The 22,935-nt window shown below is 48.3% G+C and overlaps 1 pseudogene; it reads left to right on the top strand.

Moving 5' to 3' along the window:
• The first annotated feature begins 419 nt into the window (after positions 1-419).
• Positions 420-22,935, top strand: part of LOC141091171 (galactose-3-O-sulfotransferase 2-like) — a 132,943-nt pseudogene continuing 110,427 nt past the window's right edge.

Here is a 22,935-nt window from a genome sequence, read left to right as displayed (position 1 = left end):
AAAATATAATTAGATTTTTGATTTTTATGGCTCTACATTATAAACTGTCAAGCACTTGGGGGTTCAAAGTGCTCACCACACATCTAGATAAGTTCCCTAAGGGGTCTACTTTACCGTAGCGTTTACTGATTGTGGGAACATACCCTAAAGAGTTTTTGAATTATGACTGTATAAAAGTTAGTAAACTAAATGGGGTGATCAGCTCTTTACTCTTGACTCCTATTTTATTTTTTTTTTTTTACATAATCACTTACAGTTACGTTTTGAGGTGTATTTACGTACTATAATTTATCGTTTTTTATTAATGACCTATAAAGATATTTTTTTGTAGTGTATAATCAGTGATGATATATGCAATAATATACACTTTCCATTCATTTGGTGGGCAGGCTGAGGCGGCAGCGGTGAGCAGGCTGAGACGACCATTAGATTCTTCTTGAATGGGTGGTGGGCTCGGCAGCAACACTGGCTGTGTGAGTAAGTAACAAGTCCATGTAATCGTTTGTCCACCATTTCAGTATGTGATTGTACTTACCGTATATATACATTGCTATTGGGGAGTCAAAGGGGGAGGGGGAAGGAATCATTGTATAATGATTCCTTCCCCCTCCCCCTTCGACTCCCCAGTAGCAATGTATATATAAGCTATTGGATGATCCTGACCTGCTGGAAAACCAAATGCGCAATGATAACATAAGGCAGCAGTGCTCAGGATAATCCAGTAGCTTAGAAGTGAAAGGTCGGAGGGATTTTGGAAGGTTTGCGTGGTGGAGGAGGAGCTAGGGTGGAGGCGGAACTGGGGGTGGAGCCTGGGCGGAGTCTCAAGGGGGGCCCCATATATTTTTCCAGTATGGGGCCCCGAAATTCCTAGTGGCAGCCCTGCTTCACTGTAATGACCCCTCCCAGAACCCACACTTACCCCTTCTTAACTTAAATAAGACACGACTGCGTGACATTGGATGTAAAAGGCCACAGCAGCCCCGTTTATTAACACCAAACAAGCAATAACATTTTATCCATAAACGTAGAAATATTCCATAAACATAACCACCAGCAAAAGGAGGGGGGGTAAATGAAGAGTCCATTGTACATGATTGCAACACCAGCTCCACCACGTGCCCTCAGCCGCACCACACCGGCTCGAGGACACCCAGCCGAGTGTTGCAAAACCCATTGTACATGATTGCAACACCAGCTCCACCACGTGCCCTCAGCCGCACCACACCGGCTCGAGGACACCCAGCCGAGTGTTGCCCAACCAATGTCCTGCTGGGACCCAGCCCAGCAGGGACCCACGTTAACATGCCCCGCTGTGACCGAGCACAGCAGGGTCCCACGTTAACATGTCCCGCTGTGACCCAGCACAGCTGGGACCCACCTTAACCAAGTATACCATTGCACCACCAGGGGTAACCCGCTCCTGCACTGGGTTCACCCCCCCGCTCTTTGTGCAATCCACCAACTTCAAATACCCCCCTCCTTTCCGCCGACTGCTGCGACAACGTCAAACCTCTTCTTCTCTTCACCATGTCGATCTCCAGAAGATCCTAAAATTAGGGCGGGAGGGCGGGACGATTCCGGACGTCTGCAAGGTAAGGAATGACCATCCCCCCACAGTTCTGCCCTATATATCCATCCCACTACTGACCACTCCCTGCCAACTCACATTGCACAATAAGCCCCATAGCTCCAACCCACACCTTCCCCACAAGTACAAAGCACTACTGACCACTCCCTGCCAACTCACATTGCACCATAAGCCCCATAGCTCCAACCCACACCTTCCCCACAAACACAAAAGCACTACACCTTACCCTTCACTAACCCTCAGGCCTAGCATCCCTCCTTAGTCATGTGCGCCCTCCCTGTAGCCCCTTTGGGGCAGGCGTCCGGGCTTGCCTTGACTTAGGAAAGTCTGACTGACGGCTTCACTGTAATGACCCCTCCCAGAACCCACACTTACCCCTTCTTAACTTAAATAAGACACGACTGCGTGACATTGGATGTAAAAGGCCACAGCAGCCCCGTTTATTAACACCAAACAAGCAATAACATTTTATCCATAAACGTAGAAATATTCCATAAACATAACCACCAGCAAAAGGAGGGGGGGTAAATGAAGAGTCCATTGTACATGATTGCAACACCAGCTCCACCACGTGCCCTCAGCCGCACCACACCGGCTCGAGGACACCCAGCCGAGTGTTGCAAAACCCATTGTACATGATTGCAACACCAGCTCCACCACGTGCCCTCAGCCGCACCACACCGGCTCGAGGACACCCAGCCGAGTGTTGCCCAACCAATGTCCTGCTGGGACCCAGCCCAGCAGGGACCCACGTTAACATGCCCCGCTGTGACCGAGCACAGCAGGGTCCCACGTTAACATGTCCCGCTGTGACCCAGCACAGCTGGGACCCACCTTAACCAAGTATACCATTGCACCACCAGGGGTAACCCGCTCCTGCACTGGGTTCACCCCCCCGCTCTTTGTGCAATCCACCGACTTCAAATACCCCCCTCCTTTCCGCCACCGCGAGCACGTATGACACCTTGTACGTGCGAGTACCACCACCAAAAACCCAACCCGAGCCGACTCTGCGGCTCGAGTAACCAATGTTTCTGTACCAAGACCAATCGATCAAAACTGATCCCCATTAGACCTCACAATGCCAACCTACACCAAAATACCAGTACAACAAGGTCAGCCACACCCAAGACCTGCAACTAGCCAACCGCATCATCCAATCCTATGCACCACCTGCGCGACCAGTCCCCAACCTGAGCCGCCGCCTCTGCCTCGTTGAGACCGCAACATTGCAGGCGCCTCCGAAAATTATACTTCACCTAATAATTAATCAAAGCCAACCATTATTGCCGTGAACAAAAGAACCTACATTGGTTCCCCAAACCTCCGATAGATTCTTGAAAATGTGCCCAGTAAAACCCACTATGTAGTCATTCCAAACAGGAGCCCCTATGGACACCAACATGAGCACGGCTCCCAGGCAGAAAATTGCACTCCACCTGATAATAATCGAAGCCAACCATTATAGACGTAACAACAGAACCTACACTGGTTCCCCAACCTCCGACAGATTCTTGAAAAACGTGCCCCACTATATAGTCATGAACAACAACACGAGCATGGCTCCCAGGCAGGAGCATTCAGGCCCGATGTCTCAGATCAAACTCCTTGACGCCCCAGCGACCAAGTCTCCACCACACACGTGCAGTACCAAAACGCTGTTGGTCCCGTCAACCCTGCGTGATAGCATCTATCTTAAAATATCCACCCAACTAGAAAACATAAACCAATCCACCCCGTAATCACCACGACCCGGAATGAATTAATTGTGTGCATCACCCGTGCACTTCGAACCCAGAATCACAACACTATTGTTGCCACCCTCTTACCAAAAGTGAGATGTACTCCGCACCCATTCCCCGCTGAACTGCGGATTCGACACTACTCACAAAAGAAAGAAAAGCGACTCCACACCACCTGAAGTCCAGGAAAACTCAGACACACATCACGTCTCCCGAAAACCCCAGACACCATAAACCCGGGCCATCCGTCAAAACATTGCACTCACCGGTGCCCGATGCTTGTCCACCACTCAGCCTTAAAGCACCGCAAAAAGCACCCCCAAACGGAGCACAGCCCCAGATGATTACCAGGTCCTTAGAATCATTAAAAGTCAATGCACATCGCACTAGCTTCCCCTGCCACAGCGTACGACCAGCCTGACATTAATGAAAGTAATGTTATAGCTGCAATCTGCTCACCCACTACCTAAAGTACACCTCCCCCGCAGCAGCGCTGCACCACAACCGTGTCCCCATAATACCAGCCGGTCCTGACAAGTGCGCATAACGGAATAAATGACATAGCCATGTATTGCCGGACGGGCTACACCCACGCGGGAGACCATTCACACGGCCATCGAAACAACATGTCCTGCCTCATGCTCTATACAGAATTCCTGACAAATGGAACAACACCCGCTGGATAAACAAACCGTTCACCAACCAGGACCCCCGAGACCAGTAAAGCACACGCTGGGTTACCCAACTCAAATGTTGCATCATCCTTGCGCAACACTTCACCCTGGCCCCCCCGCCCGGGGGCACCCAAAAAGAAAAGACTCTAAGGAGAGCTGTATACCCAGAAGGCAAAGCAGGACCAGCTGCACCCACAATAAACCTCCTAGCCCATTGTAACGAAAAACTATCCACTCTGTATAATAAACTCCTACGTAGCTACAATCAACGGCTGTAACAAATACCACCCGATACAGTCTGCCAAAAGCTCAATCGGCAACCCTAAAGAACCGCAGTGAGAACCCACCAGTCCTTACGTACAAAAGTTGTTAAAACTGCCCCAGGGCAGCCACGACCAGCAAATTACCGTAAGAACGCCATATGACTGCAGATCATACAAAAACCCCCAGTGGATCGTAGCCCCACGTATTCAATAACCAAAATCAACCCCCCAAAACAGCAGCGCGATATACACGGGAACCTAATAACGACCCCCGACCTGACACAATGTACTCATTAACCTAACCTGACTTAGACATAGGGCCCCAGGTGAATCAAACACTTTGACTTATCCAAACACATGATAACCGCAACAACGCCCTGAGCATGAAGAAACCCAAAGTAGTCAAGGGTTGGACCATGAACAGAAATAAGCACACCACCTTCCCTAATACCAGATAGTAGTCCCAGGTTGGCCATGAACAGAAAATAAGCACTGCACCATCCCTAATACCAGATAATCCCCGACTACCACACAGAAACCAAACCACGGACCTCAACAACCGGACATTGACCAACCATAACCCCAGCTCCACGCCATATCTACGTACCCCCAGAAATTAACCAGGAAAACAAATCCGGTAAAAGGTCAACTCCAAGCCCCCCAGGGGAAATGTCATCCATTGCTGCCAGAAAGGCAGGTTCCCGAAAGATCTGCCGTCCCAAGCATCTCGACCTCACCAGAACGTCTGCCGCAACAAACCAAAATGCCCCTAGTGAACATGAAAACCCTTAGTACACTCAAAGCCCCTATTGGAGAACCGAACCCGGCATATAAATAAAACACACCCTAATGAAAACTCGACCACCTACCCCCTCACCTCTGACCAGCAATAGGACACACCCCACTGTAACGTGAAAGATTAAGCTGCCCGATGCACTACCCAAACAGATCACCACGTCAGTGAACTGCCATCCAACCCTTATCAAATACTAGGCGCGGCGATAAAACTGCTCACCACATCAGTGAACTACCATCAAGCCCTTATCAAATACTAGGCGCGGCGATAAAACTGCTCACCACATCAGTGAACTACCATCAAACCCTTATCAAATACTAGGCACGGCGATAAAACTGCTCACCACATCAATGAACTAACATCAACCCTTATCAAATACTAGGCGCAGCGATAAAACTGCTCACCACATCAGTGAACTAACATCAACCCTTATCAAATACTAGGCGCGGCGATAAAACAGCTCACCACATCAGTGAACTACCATCAAACCCCTATCAAATACTTGGCGCAGCGATAATCCTCCAGCCCAAAGACCCCATGCCTATAACAATAAACCATAAAACTGGCATGGATATGGCTATCCACCACCGCTCTGCCAATATCCGTATCACCATCTGAATTACTCACAAACCGCCATGAAATCACCACCAGTCATACACAAACACCCAGAGAATGCAAGCACAATGATACTAACCAAAATAAAATGATGTCGTCACCTATAGATATACCCACTATCATAAAAGCAAACTAGCATGAAATTAAAAAATACCTCCCCACACTCATGAAGTGCACAAAACAGCCTCCTGGACCACAAAGCAACCATTCCCTCACAGATTCGAACGCTGTCCACATGGACCAGCCGCGCATCTTTCCGAACCCCCAGACAAACACCCGAAACCATACGTAGCAACACCCTTCCCAACCAATATAATCTAGACATTAATAAAGGTTTAAGTGAGCCTTACTTACTAGGCTGACTCCGCGGAACCCCACGGAACAGCCGTCACGTGTCCTCCGCGTCGAGCACCGCAACTGCGATCTTCTCCATGGATCTACGCCGACTGCAGCCCTCCTGGGCCGCAGCGCCAGCGCCCAGACCGGCTGTCCGTCCGGGAACGAATGGCAAAAAGTCACCGGCTCGGAGCCTCAAACGGGGGGGGGAGGTTGGCGCTCCAGCCGCAGGCAACACCTCCTGAATCTGGCACCCAACGCCGGGGGAACGCGATGCCAGACCACATGACCTGTGGCCCCTGGCAGCTGAAGGGTGGCCACATGACCGAGCCACCGCCCGCTTCCCCCCAGCGCCGCGAGAAAGGAAATGAGGCCGGTGAAGTCACACACCACCTCGCCACCGGGCTCCTTGCCGCGTCACGTCACCGCCGTCCACCGATGCCGATGACCGCGCCGGGTCAGGTGACCACGCCGGGTATCGTGGCCGCGACGTGCGCGTCACCACTGTGTGCCGCGATCCAAAATGGAGGGGAGGCCGGCCACGTCACTCACCACCCCGTTACCTTGCAGCCTGCTTCTCGACTTCTGGTTCCGGCCCCGCGATGTCTTCTGTAACAGGTCTGCTAATGGGGCTCATCCTCCGCTGCAAACTTAACTCCGGGCTGAGGTGCTCAGGAGGCCGTGATCGTCGCTGCCGCTTCGGAGGCAGAGGGGTCCCATCTTCTCCGCCGTCGCCATCACCAGACCATCGCTGCAGCTGTTCCTTCATCCACTGCTGGCCGCGCTGCTCCATCATCCTCTTCATCTGTGCCACGAGGTATTCCATCTTCTGGATCCAAAGATTCAAGCTGAAGTCCCAGATGTGAGGAGCTGACGATTCCGGACGTCTGCAAGGTAAGGAATGACCATCCCCCCACAGTTCTGCCCTATATATCCATCCCACTACTGACCACTCCCTGCCAACTCACATTGCACAATAAGCCCCATAGCTCCAACCCACACCTTCCCCACAAGCACAAAGCACTACTGACCACTCCCTGCCAACTCACATTGCACCATAAGCCCCATAGCTCCAACCCACACCTTCCCCACAAACACAAAAGCACTACACCTTACCCTTCACTAACCCTCAGGCCTAGCATCCCTCCTTAGTCATGTGCGCCCTCCCTGTAGCCCCTTTGGGGCAGGCGTCCGGGCTTGCCTTTAAAAGCTTTGGGATAGTGTGCCTAGAAGGACTAAGGCTTTAATGCAATTTTGAAGGCAAAGCGCGGTCACACCAAATATTGATTTGATTTAGATCTGTTTAATTCATTCACTTTGCAGTTTATTAATTGATTTAAATAAACTATTAACGCTTCTATTTTTTAAAGCATTTTTATTTACTTTCAGTGAAGGGCGAGCAGTAAAATGTTCGGGTGCTCGTTGCTCGAGCCCAATGTCAGTCTATGGAAAACTCGAGCATTTTTCCGGCGCCCCCCCCGGCGGTCTGCAGAGGGACTAGAAATTGCAGAAATCGATGGGAACAGTGCTCACATGACAAGGGAACAGCATGGGGTAGACCCCTGGAAGCATTTCTGACTCCCAGGTCACTGCTGTGGACAACTTTGTCAGAGTCTTACTCCACTTTTACAGACTCAGATTAAAACATACAAAAACAAAACCAAAATGGATTTTCCTGGGAAATATGTTTAGGAACATCTTTTCCAGGGTAGTAACTTGTATATAAGGCAAAATAAATACCCTAAAACAAAAATGCTCCTTTACACCTTAGGCTATGTTCACACGTAGTGTTTTTGATGCGTTTTTGAACTTTAGCTTTGCTTTCAACCAAGACAAATGCATTCACTGGGAAATGTCATTTTAAAATTTTACATCCTTATCTGGCCATGTGTTGTGTAACACATCAGATACATCTTGTTTAATTTATGAAGAAGGGACTCTGAAAGTCACAAAGCCTATTTTTATAGGGCCATCAGGCGACCTTTACTATTCTTAAAGGGCCAGCAGTCGGGCCTCACTATTCATAGAGAGCCATCAGCTGGCTATGCTTTGTTGTTCCCATTATTAAACAGTGGGTCTTGTATACTGTTAATGCATATGCAGTGAGTGGCAGGGCTGCCCAAAATTTGAACGCACCCCAATACCCCTTCGAAGAGACGTACATAAGGGCCTCCTGTAAACAATGTTCCCATTATTAGGAAGTGGGCCTCCCATAGCATTTGTCTATGCAGTGAATGCAAGGGCTGCCAAAAATTTGGAGGCACTCCAATGCCCCTTGGAAGAGATGTAGAGGAAGGCCTCAGAAAAAAAATGTTCCCATTAGAAAGGAGCAGGTCTCCTATACTTGCAATGCCCATGCGCTGTATGGGCTGACAAACATTTACCCCTGGGGGTATACATGAACATACTGTATAACCATTTTTTTTATGGGCATCATAAACACCCTATAAAAAAATGATGTGGGTGTTGCATCATGGACCACGGTCACCCTGGTGATACAGTGGTGGAGGATGAGGAAAAGGAGGAGGACAAGATCAAATAGCCAAAATCAGGAAGGGTATACTCATGTGTAGGTGTGAAGAGGTGCATAGGAGTAAATCCCCAAAAAAGACTCTGGATTTGAGTTTATGTTACGCTACTATCATTTGGTGGTGTTGAGAAGTCTGGCCCAATCTAGCCCTTGTTCATTTTTATAAGAGACTGCCTGTCAGCATTTTCAGTTGACAGGTGATTGTGCTTATCAGTTATAATTCCACCGGTGGCACTAAAAACACGCTCTGACAAACGCTAGCGGCAGGGCAGGCCAGGACTGCCAAGGTGTAGAGAGCCAGTTCATACCACATGTCCAGCTTGGATACCCAATAATTATAAGGCACAGAGGAATCAAAGAGGACATTGGTACGGTCAGCAAGGTACTCCCTCAGCATTTTCTCAAACTTTGCACTCCTTGTGAGACTACCCCTCACCTCAGGGCCAGTGTGATGGTAGGGTCTGTGAAAACTCTCCCAGAACTTTGCCAGAGTTCCCCTCTGCTGGATTGGAGTTGTGTCTCTCTCGCCTGTACTCCTTGGTTGTCCAACGAACTGTGACCTATGCCACCAGCATTTTCAGATGGGAGTTTTTTAAATAATTCCGCAACAAGGGCCTTCTGGTACTGCCCCATTTTAGTAGGCCTGTCCACCTCAGGAATAAGAGATAGAAAGTTCTCCTTGTAGCGTGGGTCTAGAAGTGTCACCAACCAGTAATGACTGTCACCCAAAATTTGGAGAACGCGAGGGTCATGGGAAAGGCAGGGTAACATAAACTCAGCCATGCGTGCCAGACTGCTAACAGGCAAGACTTCCTTGTCCTCATCAAGAGAACGACTGACCATGCTCTCCTCCCCCATCTCCTCCTCCCTGTCCTCAGGCCATCCACGCTGAACAGACGGTATAACAGTTGTGCAGGTAGTACCGTCTATAGCGCATGAAACTAGCTCCTGTTCTTCCTCCTCCTCCTCATTGTCACTCAATCCATGTTGGGATGAGAGGAGGCTGGGCTGTGTGTAATCACCCTGTATGGTTCCTTCCTCCATCTCATCGTTCTCCGCCTGCAATGCATTCTCTTTGATTCAGACAAAGAGTGTTTCAGAGCACAGAGAAGCGGGATGGTGACGCTAATTATGATATCATCGCTGCTCACCATCATGGTGGCGTCATCAGAATTTTGGAGGATGGAACATATATCTGACATCCATGTCCACTCTTGAGGTCTTATGTGTGGAGTCTGAACTGAATACCGATGGCCTTGTTGATTCAGGTATTCAATAACTGCCCTCTTCTGGTCACAAATTATTTCCAACATCTGCAATGTAGAGTTCCAATGCATGGGGACATCACACACCAGTCAGTGAGCCAGAAGCTGCAAATGCTGCTGAAGTATGGAAAGGGTGCGGAATCTGTAGCTGACATTCTAAAATAGGCACACAGGTGGCATACTTTGACAAGCAGATCCGACAGCTCCAGGTAGATTTTGAGAAAAAGATGAGCCAGGCATGGTACACGTGTGAGCTCGCCTCGCTTCAGAGCCGCCACTAGGACCCGGCCATTGTAACACACGATCATGCCTGGCTGTAGGTTCAGCGGTGTTAGCCAAAGAACTGCCTGCTCTTTCAGAGCTGTCCACAACTCTTCAGCATTGTGCAATTTGTCAGCTAAGCATCTTAGCTTCAGCACAGCCTGTTGCCGCTTGGCTGGAGCAGTGCTGCAGTGATTCCATCTTTTGACTGATGTGTTCATTTCAGAGATGGAGGCTGAAGAGGAGGAGGATGAGGTGAATGAGCTGTAGACTGTGGGGGCAACCCTGACTGACCTAGGGCCCACAGTCCTCGGCAATGGGAAAATGTGTTCATCCCAAGGTCTGACAGGTTCCCGACTTCCACTATGTTAAACCAGTATGCCGTTATTGAGATGTACCATCCCTGCCCACAAGCACTTGCCCCCATGTCTGTGGTTAGGTGGACTTTCCCAGTAACTGCATTGTTGAGGGCACGGCTAATGCTGAGGGACACGTGCTTGTGTAATACGGGGACGGCACACCGGGAGAAATAGTGGGGGCTGGGGACCGAGTACCTTGGGACGGCCGCCACCATCAGGTTGTGGAAAGCTTCAGTCTCCATAAGCCTAAAAGGCAACATTTCGAGCGCAAGCAGTCACGAAATGTGTGAATTTAGTAGTGTGGCCTGTGGGGCGTTGGCTGCATATTTGTGCTTGTGTTCCAAGTACTGGGGTATGGACAACTGAATTCTGTGCTGGAACAAGGGCATGGACGTGCTTGCAGATGGTGCTAGTTGAGTGTGTGCAATGACAGGTTCAGGGCAGGAGGCATCTTCACATGCACCATGAACAGGTGATTGGCTTGCACACACAATAGCAGAAGCAGTGGTGTCACCTGCAGACACTGTTCCTGAACCTTGGGGTTCGGCCCACAAAATTGGGTGCTTTGTTGCCATGTGCCTGATCATGCTGGTGGTGGTCAGGCTGGTAGTTTTGCTACCCCTGCTGATGCTGTCCTGGCAGATGGTACAAATGGCCTTTTTGGGGTTATCGGCAGAGTCTTTAAAAAACAACCAGACTCAGGAAGACCTAACAGTTGGACTGGAAACTTCCATTGTATTGGTGTTGCCCGCCTTCTGTCTGTGGAAACCACACTGCTTCTTCCTGCCTGTTGGGGTGCTTCACCTCCCTCCCCCTGTGTGCTGCTGTCCTCGCTCTGCATGTCCTTCTACCAGGTTTGGTCAGTTACTATATCATCCACCACCTCGTCTTCCACTTCCGCATCCTGGTCGCACTCCTGACTTTCTGGCAATTGTGTCTCATCATCGTCCACCTCATGTGACACTTTCCCATCGTCGCCTTCATGTGACCGTGGCTGCTCAAATATTTGGGTATCGCTATATGCAATCTCCTCCTGCCCTGTTTCAAGTGGACAGGGCAAGAGGCCCGAATCTGTAAATGTAAAAGTGAACAGCTCTTCGGAATGTCCAAGTGTGGGATCAGTTGTCTCCGGGCACTCGGCATGGTGGGAGGAAGGAGGATCAGGGTGAGGAATATGAGGTCCAGACTCATGGCTACTGAGACTTAACTGTGTGGAAGACAGGGTGGTGGTGGTGGCAATGTGACTGGAAGCATTATACGCTATCCAACCAACAACCATTTGACACTGCTCCCTGCCGATGCTTCCCTTTAACCCCCGGTACACCGCGATCGTGTTTGATTGCGATGTACAAGGGGTTAACATGTCGGGGGCGGTCCGTGACCGCCCCTGACACATTGTGCCGGGTGTCAGCTGTGATAATCAGCTGACACCCGGCCGCGATCAGCGGCGCTCACCACGTGGGCGCCGCTGATCGCTATGACGTACTATCCCGTCCCTGGGAATTAAGTCCCAGGGCACATGGACGGGATAGTACGTCTCATGGCAGAAAGGGGAACTTTGAGGATAGTGTAATGTAGGGTGAGGCCTACTGATTTCAACTATGCTTCACTTGTTTAGTTGCAGTCTGATTCTCTGTTCAGCTTCAAAGTAGAAGTCCTGCCTTTGAGATACAGTGGTCTGCCATGTTCATAAGCAGAGTGGTAACCTTGTCCACCAACCATGATTTGCAGGTATCCAGCCATTGTCAATCACAGCCAGAGGACAAGGTTGTTGCATCAAACCCGCATCACTACATGTCAATTTTAGTGTAGAATTTTCTGCTATAAATTAGCTGCAGATTGTCTGCTGCAACTCCTTAGTGCATGTGAATGGACCTTAAGGATTCATTAACATGTCTCCTAACCTCTGCCCTGCCTCTTTAGCCATGCCCCCTGCCAACAGCCTGAAATGAAGTTCCAATGCTGAATTAGTGCTGGGAAGAGGGTACACCATGCCCCGGTAGGTGCCGGTCAATTACCGGAACATGGCAGGTTAATTAATATTCACCACCTGCTGCCAGACGCTGCTTTGATACAGGACCTGGAATGATGTATGCAATCATGTGATCGCTCACGTCTCAGGATCTGTATCGAAGCAGAGTGAGGAAACCAGCGCAGCAGCAGGCAGTATTAGTTTATCCTTGCCATGCTCCAGGAGGAGATAGGCACATACCAGAGCATGATAGATCCAGGGGGCCCGCTGTTCATGGGCGCATTACACCCCTTGGCGGCAGGCCCCTGACGGCCTGAGGGCAGTGGCGTCCCCTGCCTACATGGTAGGTACGCCACTGCTGCACTGCATGTCATTTTTTTTAACTGTGCATTTTTTCATGAGCATGTGGATGGGATTTAGACATTTACGCTGCATATGACCCCGACCTAATGAACCGTTGAGTTAGTATGCTTTTTTTCACAAATACTTCTTACATGTTTGCTTGTTTTTCCTGATGTAAACCTTTTATTATCATGGAATTCTGCATTTTGCTAGTTTCTGCCGCCGATATTCCTTTCACGACTTTGAAAATGTGACACTTTTGAATCTTGGAGGCATTTTTAAACAGGAATATATCATTTTCCACTGTGACAATACATGTAGTAGAAAAAACTATTGTTTAGCTCCTTCACACCAGATTTTGCTTCAATTTAATGTTTTTGTTATAAAATCAGAAAATCTGAAACTAAATGTGAGTTTTTAATGTGAGATATGAACAACGGATGCTTCTGATTAGGAAAATTTATTGTGAATTCATCCCAAAATTCTCCGTCGTGCATCCGCCCTTTTTGCGCTGCGCCCACGTGCGCCAAACGCACTGTGTTGCATTTTTGTGCGCTCGGTGCACAAAAATGCAACACAGTGCGTTTGGCGCACGTGGGCGCAGCGCAAAAAGGGCGGATGCACGGGCAAAAGTGTACCAGCGCACAACCAGCGTACCCAACGCTAAGTATAGGGTATGCTGATCGCATGCAGCTGACAGGAGGGGGCGCAGCTTAGCGGCAGCCCTGCACTGTGCCCAGTATTGCTAGTGTGAAACTAGCCTAAGTGTCGAAGAAAAAATATGCAACTCCAGGTAGAGAAAAGTTAATCCATGTGGCAGAAATGACCAGAGTACATATTAGAGATTTGAAAGCTAAGGTATAAGGAAGATATATAAAAAAAAAGTGTTGCTACATTACCTTAAGTAGTGGCGGTACCCCATCGCGCGTTTTGCATTTGCTTTTTCAAGGGGAGTGTGTTTTTTAATATAATCAGGTAAAATTACCTTTGGATATCTCTTATACAGGGTGCCGCTACCTCCTGGACTAGCGCGTCTGCCCCAACACGCGTTTCAGCTCCTTTCTCCATTATTTATATCTCCCAGCCACAGCGTGGTATACCACGCGACCGGAAGTGACACTCACCACCCGGATGTGACGTGTCACATCTGGGTGGTAAGCGTTACTTCCAGTCACGCGGACCAGAAGTGACCATGGTTATCTGATTATATTTGCGGAGTATTATTGTAATTATGGGTATGAGGGTTATTGCCAAGCAAGCGGCATTGTTTTATGGTGGACATCTAGATCATAATCTGTGATGTGGCCTATACACCTTGCGATATAATTATGGCTATATTAATATTTGTAGTAGTTTATTATTAGGGCTTTTTCAGTTCTGCCCCTTGTAGCTGCAATATATTCCTGGCAGTCCCTGTGTCTATCCGTTTTCGTGGTAGCTGTCTCTTCCTGGATTTGCGCATTAATTATGAATTAATTAATGAGTGACTGATGAGTGTATCTGTAGTCTCCTACTTCCCCAGTTTTGGCAGTATGGTTTTAATGAATTTGCTTCAATAAAAATTATATTTTTATACACACAAATAATTGCCTTGTGATCATCCTTTTTCCTATGGTTCTATGAGGTACCGACAGACGCGGAGGGTCCTCTTCAGTCCTCTTCCATGCACTTCCACATTGTGTGAATATGTCATCGTTCCCGAGGGAATCCCTTTCATTATTCCTAGCTAGGGATTCCCTTGATCAAGAAGACTCTCCACACAGGTAGGGACCTCGGCAAAGGGGAGAGAAGCGATTTTTTTTTTTTGATGAGCAAACTCCAAACATTGCCTGTTTTGGGTCGGTGTGGTTGAACCCGAGCAGTCAATATTCGATACGAAACCTGAACTTTCCAGATCGGGTTTGCTCATCACTAGGTATAGTATGATATGTAATGGATGACAAAAAGAAGCCATTAAGTGTAACACCACTAGTACATGACAGTAAAATGATGGACACTTGTCTTAGATCAGGGGTGTCAAACTCATATTCACTAAGGGCCACACCAATTTAATGGTTGTCCCCAAAGGGCCATTTGTTACTGAAAGACCAGATGCACACAATCGAGTCCCATCCAGAACATGCATTTCTCTGCACAGAGCAGTGCATGCCCCTGTATAAGGCATGTCACGGTGGATCAGCTCTTTACCAAGCGCTGTCATATCTTTCCTGGATCTCACTGAAATCATGGAGAGCTATGGCTGCAGCTTCCAGTCACTTGTCCTTGTCGTTGGTGCTGAAAGCTGCTGATAAACAGCTGGTTCAATGCAGAATACAACTGGACAATATTCTTGGCCTAATCTGAGGAATGGGCATCAATAGAAAAAGGGATCCTGAAGTGAGACTACCACTTTTGTCTGCTGCTCCATTCTTTGGTATACTGGCAGAGTGTTCTGTGAGGGCTAATCCCAAAACCCCCCTTCTGAAGACCTGATAAAGAGGTTCTGTAGAAGCTGGTTAACCACCACTTTAGTTCAGCAAAGCCAATATCTCAGTTCTGCAGAGATGGTTGGTGGGATTAACCCTGTAGTCAGTCAACAGTCCCGCTGCTTCCATACATAGCCTGCATTAAGGGGGTATTCTCATGCCGAACCGCAAAATAAGGCAGCATGCTTTCAGCAATCATGTTGTGGTAAGCATGCTGCCGATCTTCCCCTCCTGGTACTTACCTAGAGGTCTTCTGCTCATCTTTGTCTGATCTTCTCCTGGCTGTGTGGGCTGGCGATCGCCATGCTGGAACCAGAGGCCACCATGAGTCCTCTCCTTCTTCCCAGCGTCCTCTTCTTCTGCCTGATCTCATCGCGGCATTGCGCATGCGCAGCAGTGTTTTGGTGACAGGAGAGGCATCCTGCCCCCTGGATTGACTGATGAATGGGGCAGGAGTGACGTCATGTCAGTGAGCGGCCAGGAGATATTTGGCCTCACTGCCGCGGCATTCTTCATGCTTCATGGATCAATGATACAGGCAAGATGAAAAGACAGCCAGAAGCAGGAGAAGACATCACGGGGAACCGCTACACTGCAGTCCGAGACCCAAGGAGCTGCAGCTGCGACAGGTAAGTATGTCAGTTTTTTTGTGTTCTAGGGTGATAATACTCCTTTAAGGCCAGCCAATAGAGCTGCTGAAAAGGCAGCCACAAGAATCTCCAGCAATTGGGGTCCTGTATATTTTACCCCCAGGTATGTTCAGCCCTAGATGTTTTGTTCCCTGCATGTTGACCCCAAAAGCTGAGGGTGAAACATCTGGGGTCAAAATGCTAGGGGCAAAACATCAGATGGTGACACATCCAGGGGCAAAATGCTGTAGGTGAAACATCCGGGGGCAAACTGCTGGGGGCAAATAATCCAGGCACGAAACATCTGGGGGCGAAACATCGGGGGGCAAACTGCTGGGGGCGAAACATCCAGGGGCATACTGCTGGAGGCGAAATATCCGGGGGTGAACCGCTGGGGGCGAAACATCCGGGGGCGAACTGCTGGGGGCGAAACATCCGGGGGTGAACTGCTGGGGGCGAAACATCCGGGGGCGAACTGCTGGGGGCGAAACATCCGGGGGCGAACTGCTGGGGGCGAAACATCCGGGGGCGAACTGCTGGGGGCGAAGCATCTGGGGGCGAAACATCCGGGGGTGAACTGCTGGGGGCGAAACATCCGGGGAAGAAACATCCGGGGGCGAACTGCTGGGGGCGAAACATCCGGGGGTGAAACATCCGGGGGCGAACTGCTGGGGGCGAAACATCTGGGGGCAAACTGCTGGGGGCGAGTCATCCGGGGGCATACTGCTGGGGGGCGAAACAACCAGGGGCGAACCGCTGGGGGCGAAACATCCGGGGGCGAACTGCTGGGGGCGAAACATCCGGGGGCATACTGCTGGGGACGAAACATCCGGGGGCGAACCGCTGAGGGCGAAACATCCGGTGGCGAACTGCTGGGGGCGAAACATCCGGGGGCGAACTGCTGGGGGCGAAACATCCAGGGGCGAACTACTGGGGACTGCTGGGGGCGAAATGTGCGGGGGTGAAATGTGCGGGGGCGAAACTTCCTGGGGGCCAAATGCTGGGGACGAAATGTGCGGGGGCGTAATGTACCCGGGGGCGAACTGCTGGGGGCGAACTGCTGGGGGCGAAACATCCAAATCCCAAGAGTACAGCTCCTCTATACACACTATGATAGGCCAGAAGCTCCCTATACATAGTATAATGGGCTCACAGCTTCCCTATGCACAGTATAATGCCCTCACACTTACCCTATCCACAGTATTGTGGGACACACAACTCCCCTATACACAGGATGACGGACCCACAGCTCCCCTATACAGAGTATAATTGTCCAAGATTTCCCCTATTCTCAGTATATTGCCCTCACAGCTCACTTATACACTGTTTGATAGGCACACAGTTCCCCTATAAAGAGTACACTACCCCCAAAGCTCCCCTATACATAATATGATGTCACCACGGTGCACCCCAAAATACAGTATAATGACTCTCACAGTAACCCTCCCTCTGTATAATGGCCCCCACAGTAGAACACACTGTATAAAGGCTCATACACTGAACAACGGCCTCCACAGTAGTCCTCACTCTTTATGATGGCCCCAATGTAGCCCTGAAACTGTATAATGGTTCCTGCATTAGGTCCCGTATGGTAAAATGGCATCCACATTAGTTCTTCTTGCAGTATAATGGCCCCCGCACTTTATGAGGACAGATGTACCTATAAATTACAGTGATATGTAAAAGTTTGGGCACCTATGGTCAAAATTGCAGTTATTGTAAACAGTTCAGTAAACTGAAGATGAAATGATCTATAAAAGTCATAAAGTTGAGTTAAGTTTGGGCACCCTTGGAGATTTCTGTGCTCAGATAACTGTGATCAATATTTCAGACCTAAATTAGCCTGTTAGGGTTATGGCCTATTCACTATCATCATTAGGAACGGTCAGGTGATGCAAATTTCCCAGCTTGTGCCAGAAAACAGCAGCCATGAGTTTTTCTAAGCAACTGCCTAGCACTATGAAAATGAAAACGGTGGAGGCCTGCAAAGCAGGAGAAGGCTAAAAGAAGATAGCAAAGTGTTTTCAAGTTGCCCTTTCCTCACTTTAAAATGTAATTAAGAAATGGCAGCTACCAGGAACAGGACTGCTATATAACACAGAAATGTTTCACAAAGCAACTAATACTCCATGGATGGAAATATAGTAATTTTTTTCACGCAAAAATTAAAAATGTGGTCAACTGCCACAGCTACGCCCCCTGGGAAAAATTATGTAATCACCGGCCTTGGAGGATGTTCATTCAGTTGTTTAATTTTGTAGAAAAAAAAGCAGATCACAGACATGGCACAAAACTAAAGTCATTTCAAATGGCAACTTTCTGGCTTTAAGAAACACTAAAAGAAATCAAGAACAAAAAATGTGGTAGTCAGTAATGGTTACTTTTTTTAAACAAAGCATAGGGGAAAAATTATGGAGTCACTCAATTCTGAGGAAAAAAATTATGGAATCACCCTGTCAATTTTCATTCCCAAAACTAACACCTGCATCAAATTAGATCTGCTCATTAGTCTGCATCTAAAAAGGAGTGATCACACCTTGGAGAGCTGTTGCACCAAGTGGACTGACATGAATCATGGCTCCAACATGAGAGATGTCAATTGAAACAAAGGAGAGGATTATCAAACTCTTAAAAGAGTCAGCTGTGTATAAAATCTGGACCAAATACAAACAACATGGGAAGGTTGTTAAGGGCAAACATACTGGTAGACCAAGGAAGACATTAAAGTGTCAAGACTGGAAACTTAAAGCAATATGTCTCCAAAACAGGAAATGCACAACAAAACAAATGAGGAACGAATGGGAGGAAACTGGAGTGAACGTCTGTGACCGAACTGTAAGAAACCGCCTAAAGGAAATGGGATTTACATACAGAAAAGCTAAACGAAAGCCATCATTAACACCTAAACAGAAAAAAACAAGGTTACAATGGGCTAAGGAAAAGCAATCATGGACTGTGGATGACTGGATGAAAGTCATATTCAGTGATGAATCGCGAATCTGCATTGAGCAAGGTGATGATGCTGAAACTTTTGTTTGGTGCCGTTCCAATGAGATTTATAAAGATGACTGCCTGAAGAGAACATGCAAATTTCCACAGTCATTGATGATATGGGACTGCATGTCAGGTAAAGGCACTGGGGAGATGGCTGTCATTACATCTTCAATAAATGCACAAGTTTATGTTGATATTTTGGACACTTTTCTTATCCCATCAATTGAAAGGATGTTTGGGGATGATGAAATCATTTTTCAGGATGATAATGCATCCGGCCATAGAGCAAAAAATGCGAAAACATTCCTTGAAAAAAGACACATAAGGTCAATGTCATGGCCTGCAAATAGTCCGCATCTCAATCCAATTGAAAATCTTTGGTGGAAGTTGAAGAAAATGGTCCATGACAAGGCTCCAACCTGCAAAGCTGATCTGGAAAAACAGCAATCAGAGAAAGTTGGAGTCAGATTGATGAAGAGTACTGTTTGACACTCATTAAGTCCATGCCTCAGAGACTGCAAGCTGTTATAAAAGCCAGAGGTGGGGCAACAAAATTCTAGTGATGTGTTGGAGTGGTTTTTTGTTTGTTTGCTTTTCATGATTCCATAATTTTTTCCTCAGAATTGAGTGACTCCATAATTTTTCCCCTATGCTTGGTGTAAAAAAAGTAACCATTACTGACTACCACATTTTTTGTTCTTGATTTCTTTTAGTGTTTCTTAAAGCCAGAAAGTTGCCATTTGAAATGACTTTAGTTTTGTGCCATGTCTGTGATCTGCTTTTTTTCCTAAAAAATTAAACAACTGAATGAACATCCTCCAAGGACAGTGATTCCATAATTTTTGCCAGGGGTTGTATATACAGCTCTGGCAAAAATTAAGAGACCACTACAACATTTTCAGTTTATCTGATTTTTCTCTTTATAGGTATATTTTTGAGTAAAATATAATTTGCTCTTTTATTCTATAAACTACTGACAACATGTCTACGAATTTCCAAGCACTAAATTTTGTATTTATTTTCAGAAAATGAGAAATGGCATGCTTTTCACCAGTCTTTCACACTGCTTTTGGGTGACCTTATGCCACTCCTAGTTCAAAAATTTAATCAGTTCTTTGCTTGATGGCTTGTGACTATACATCTTCCTCTTGATTAGAGTTGAGCGAAACGGGTCGAAAAAATTCAAAAGTCGCCGACTTTTGGCAAAGTCGGGTTTCATGAAACGAAACCCGACCCTAGGATGAGGTCGGCCACGAGGTCGGCGACTTACGCGCCAAAGTCGCTTTTCAAAAGTTTGTTTTGCGCTCTTTTTCAGCCAATCAGGATCCACGGACACTGTGGGCAACGTGATGACCTAGGCACGGGTCACCACCATCTTTCAGAAGGGCATGCAAGTGATTGGCTTGCTTTGGTGGGCGTCACAGGGGGTATAAAAGGGCGTGCACGCCGACCGCCATCTTACTTCTGCCGATCTTAGTATAGGGAGAGGTTGCTGCTGATTCTGTAGGGAGAGCGTTAGGCAGGGAAGAAGACAAAAAAACTGCTTCTGCTGCTAGCGATTTGGCCTGCACAACACACAAGTCACTGTGTGTGCAGTGCAAGGGGAGGCTATATAGTGGTGTATCAGTGGTGTTGGTTGTTGGGCTGCCTTTTAAGGCTTCCTGACACGCTGGCATTGCTGTTTACCCACTGCTCCGCAAACTGCTTTTTTAAAAGCAATCCAATCTCCCTTATCCTCTAGTCACTTTTGTCACAGCTGTGCCATCGAGCGTGTCACATAGCGCTCAGATATCAGTGGGCCTCACACAATCCACAAGTGTCCAGTGTCCAAAAGTGTGCGCAGAGATTCAAAATCTCCATTATCCTCTCGTCACTTTGGTCACAGGCAGCTGTGCCATCGAGCGTGTCACATAGCGCTCAGATATCAGTGGGCCTCACACAATCCACAAGTGTCCAGTGTCCAAAAGTGTGCGCAGAGATTCAAAATCTCCATTATCCTCTCGTCACTTTGGTCACAGGCAGCTGTGCCATCGAGCCTGTCACATAGCGCTCAGATATCAGTGGGCCTCACACAATCCACAAGTGTCCAGTGTCCAAAAGTGTGCGCAGAGATTCAAAATCTCCATTATCCTCTCGTCAATTTGGTCACAGGCAGCTGTGCCATCGAGCGTGTCACATAGCGCTCAGATATCAGTGGGCCTCACACAATCCACAAGTGTCCAGTGTCCAAAAGTGTGCGCAGAGATTCAAAATCTCCATTATCCTCTCGTCAATTTGGTCACAGGCAGCTGTGCCATCGAGCGTGTCACATAGCGCTCAGATATCAGTGGGCCTCACACAATCCACAAGTGTCCAGTGTCCAAAAGTGTGCGCAGAGATTCAAAATCTCCATTATCCTCCCGTCACTTTGGTCACAGGCAGCTGTGCCATCGAGCGTGTCACATAGCGCTCAGATATCAGTGGGCCTCACACAATCCACAAGTGTCCAGTGTCCAAAATGTGCGCAGAGATTCAAAATCTCCATTATCCTCTCGTCACTTTGGTCACAGGCAGCTGTGCCATCGAGCCTGTCACATAGCGCTCAGATATCAGTGGGCCTCACGCAATCCACAAGTGTCCAGTGTCCAAAAGTGTGCGCAGAGATTCAAAATCTCCATTATCCTCTCGTCACTTTGGTCACAGGCAGCTGTGCCATCGAGCGTGTCACATAGCGCTCAGATATCAGTGGGCCTCACACAATCCACAAGTGTCCAGTGTCCAAAAGTTTGCGCAGAGATTCAAAATCTCCATTATCCTCTCGTCACTTTGGTCACAGGCAGCTGTGCCATCGAGCGTGTCACATAGCGCTCAGATATCAGTGGGCCTCACACAATCCACAAGTGTCCAGTGTCCAAAAGTGTGCGCAGAGATTCAAAATCTCCATTATCCTCTCGTCACTTTGGTCACAGGCAGCTGTGCCATCGAGCGTGTCACATAGAGCTCAGATATCAGTGGGCCTCACACAATCCACAAGTGTCCAGTGTCCAAAAGTGTGCGCAGAGATTCAAAATCTCCATTATCCTCTCGTCACTTTGGTCACAGGCAGCTGTGCCATCGAGCGTGTCACATAGCGCTCAGATATCAGTGGGCCTCACACAATCCACAAGTGTCCAGTGTCCAAAAGTGTGCGCAGAGATTCAAAATCTCCATTATCCTCTCGTCACTTTGGTCACAGGCAGCTGTGCCATCGAGCGTGTCACATAGCGCTCAGATATCAGTGGGCCTCACACAATCCACAAGTGTCCAGTGTCCAAAAGTTTGCGCAGAGATTCAAAATCTCGATTATCCTCTCGTCACTTTGGTCACAGGCAGCTGTGCCATCGAGCGTGTCACATAGCGCTCAGATATCAGTGGGCCTCACACAATCCACAAGTGTCCAGTGTCCAAAAGTGTGCGCAGAGATTCAAAATCTCCATTATCCTCTCGTCACTTTGGTCACAGGCAGCTGTGCCATCGAGCGTGTCACATAGCGCTCAGATATCAGTGGGCCTCACACAATCCACAAGTGTCCAGTGTCCAAAAGTGTGCGCAGAGATTCAAAATCTCCATTATCCTCTCGTCACTTTGGTCACAGGCAGCTGTGCCATCGAGCGTGTCACATAGCGCTCAGATATCAGTGGGCCTCACACAATCCACAAGTGTCCAGTGTCCAAAAGTGTGCGCAGAGATTCAAAATCTCCATTATCCTCCCGTCACTTTGGTCACAGGCAGCTGTGCCATCGAGCGTGTCACATAGCGCTCAGATATCAGTGGGCCTCACACAATCCACAAGTGTCCAGTGTCCAAAAGTTTGCGCAGAGATTCAAAATCTCCATTATCCTCTCGTCACTTTGGTCACAGGCAGCTGTGCCATCGAGCGTGTCACATAGCACTCAGATATCAGTGGGCCTCACACAATCCACAAGTGTCCAGTGTCCAAAAGTTTGCGCAGAGATTCAAAATCTCCATTATCCTCTCGTCACTTTGGTCACAGGCAGCTGTGCCATCGAGCGTGTCACATAGCGCTCAGATATCAGTGGGCCTCACACAATCCAAAAGTGTCCACTGTCCACAAGTGTGTGCAGA

Source organism: Dendrobates tinctorius, unplaced genomic scaffold, assembly GCF_039654945.1.
Source record: "Dendrobates tinctorius isolate UK_male_01 unplaced genomic scaffold, ASM3965494v1 ptg000049l, whole genome shotgun sequence".
Taxonomy (NCBI): domain Eukaryota; kingdom Metazoa; phylum Chordata; class Amphibia; order Anura; family Dendrobatidae; genus Dendrobates; species Dendrobates tinctorius.
This window is presented reverse-complemented; position numbering and strand designations above follow the sequence as displayed.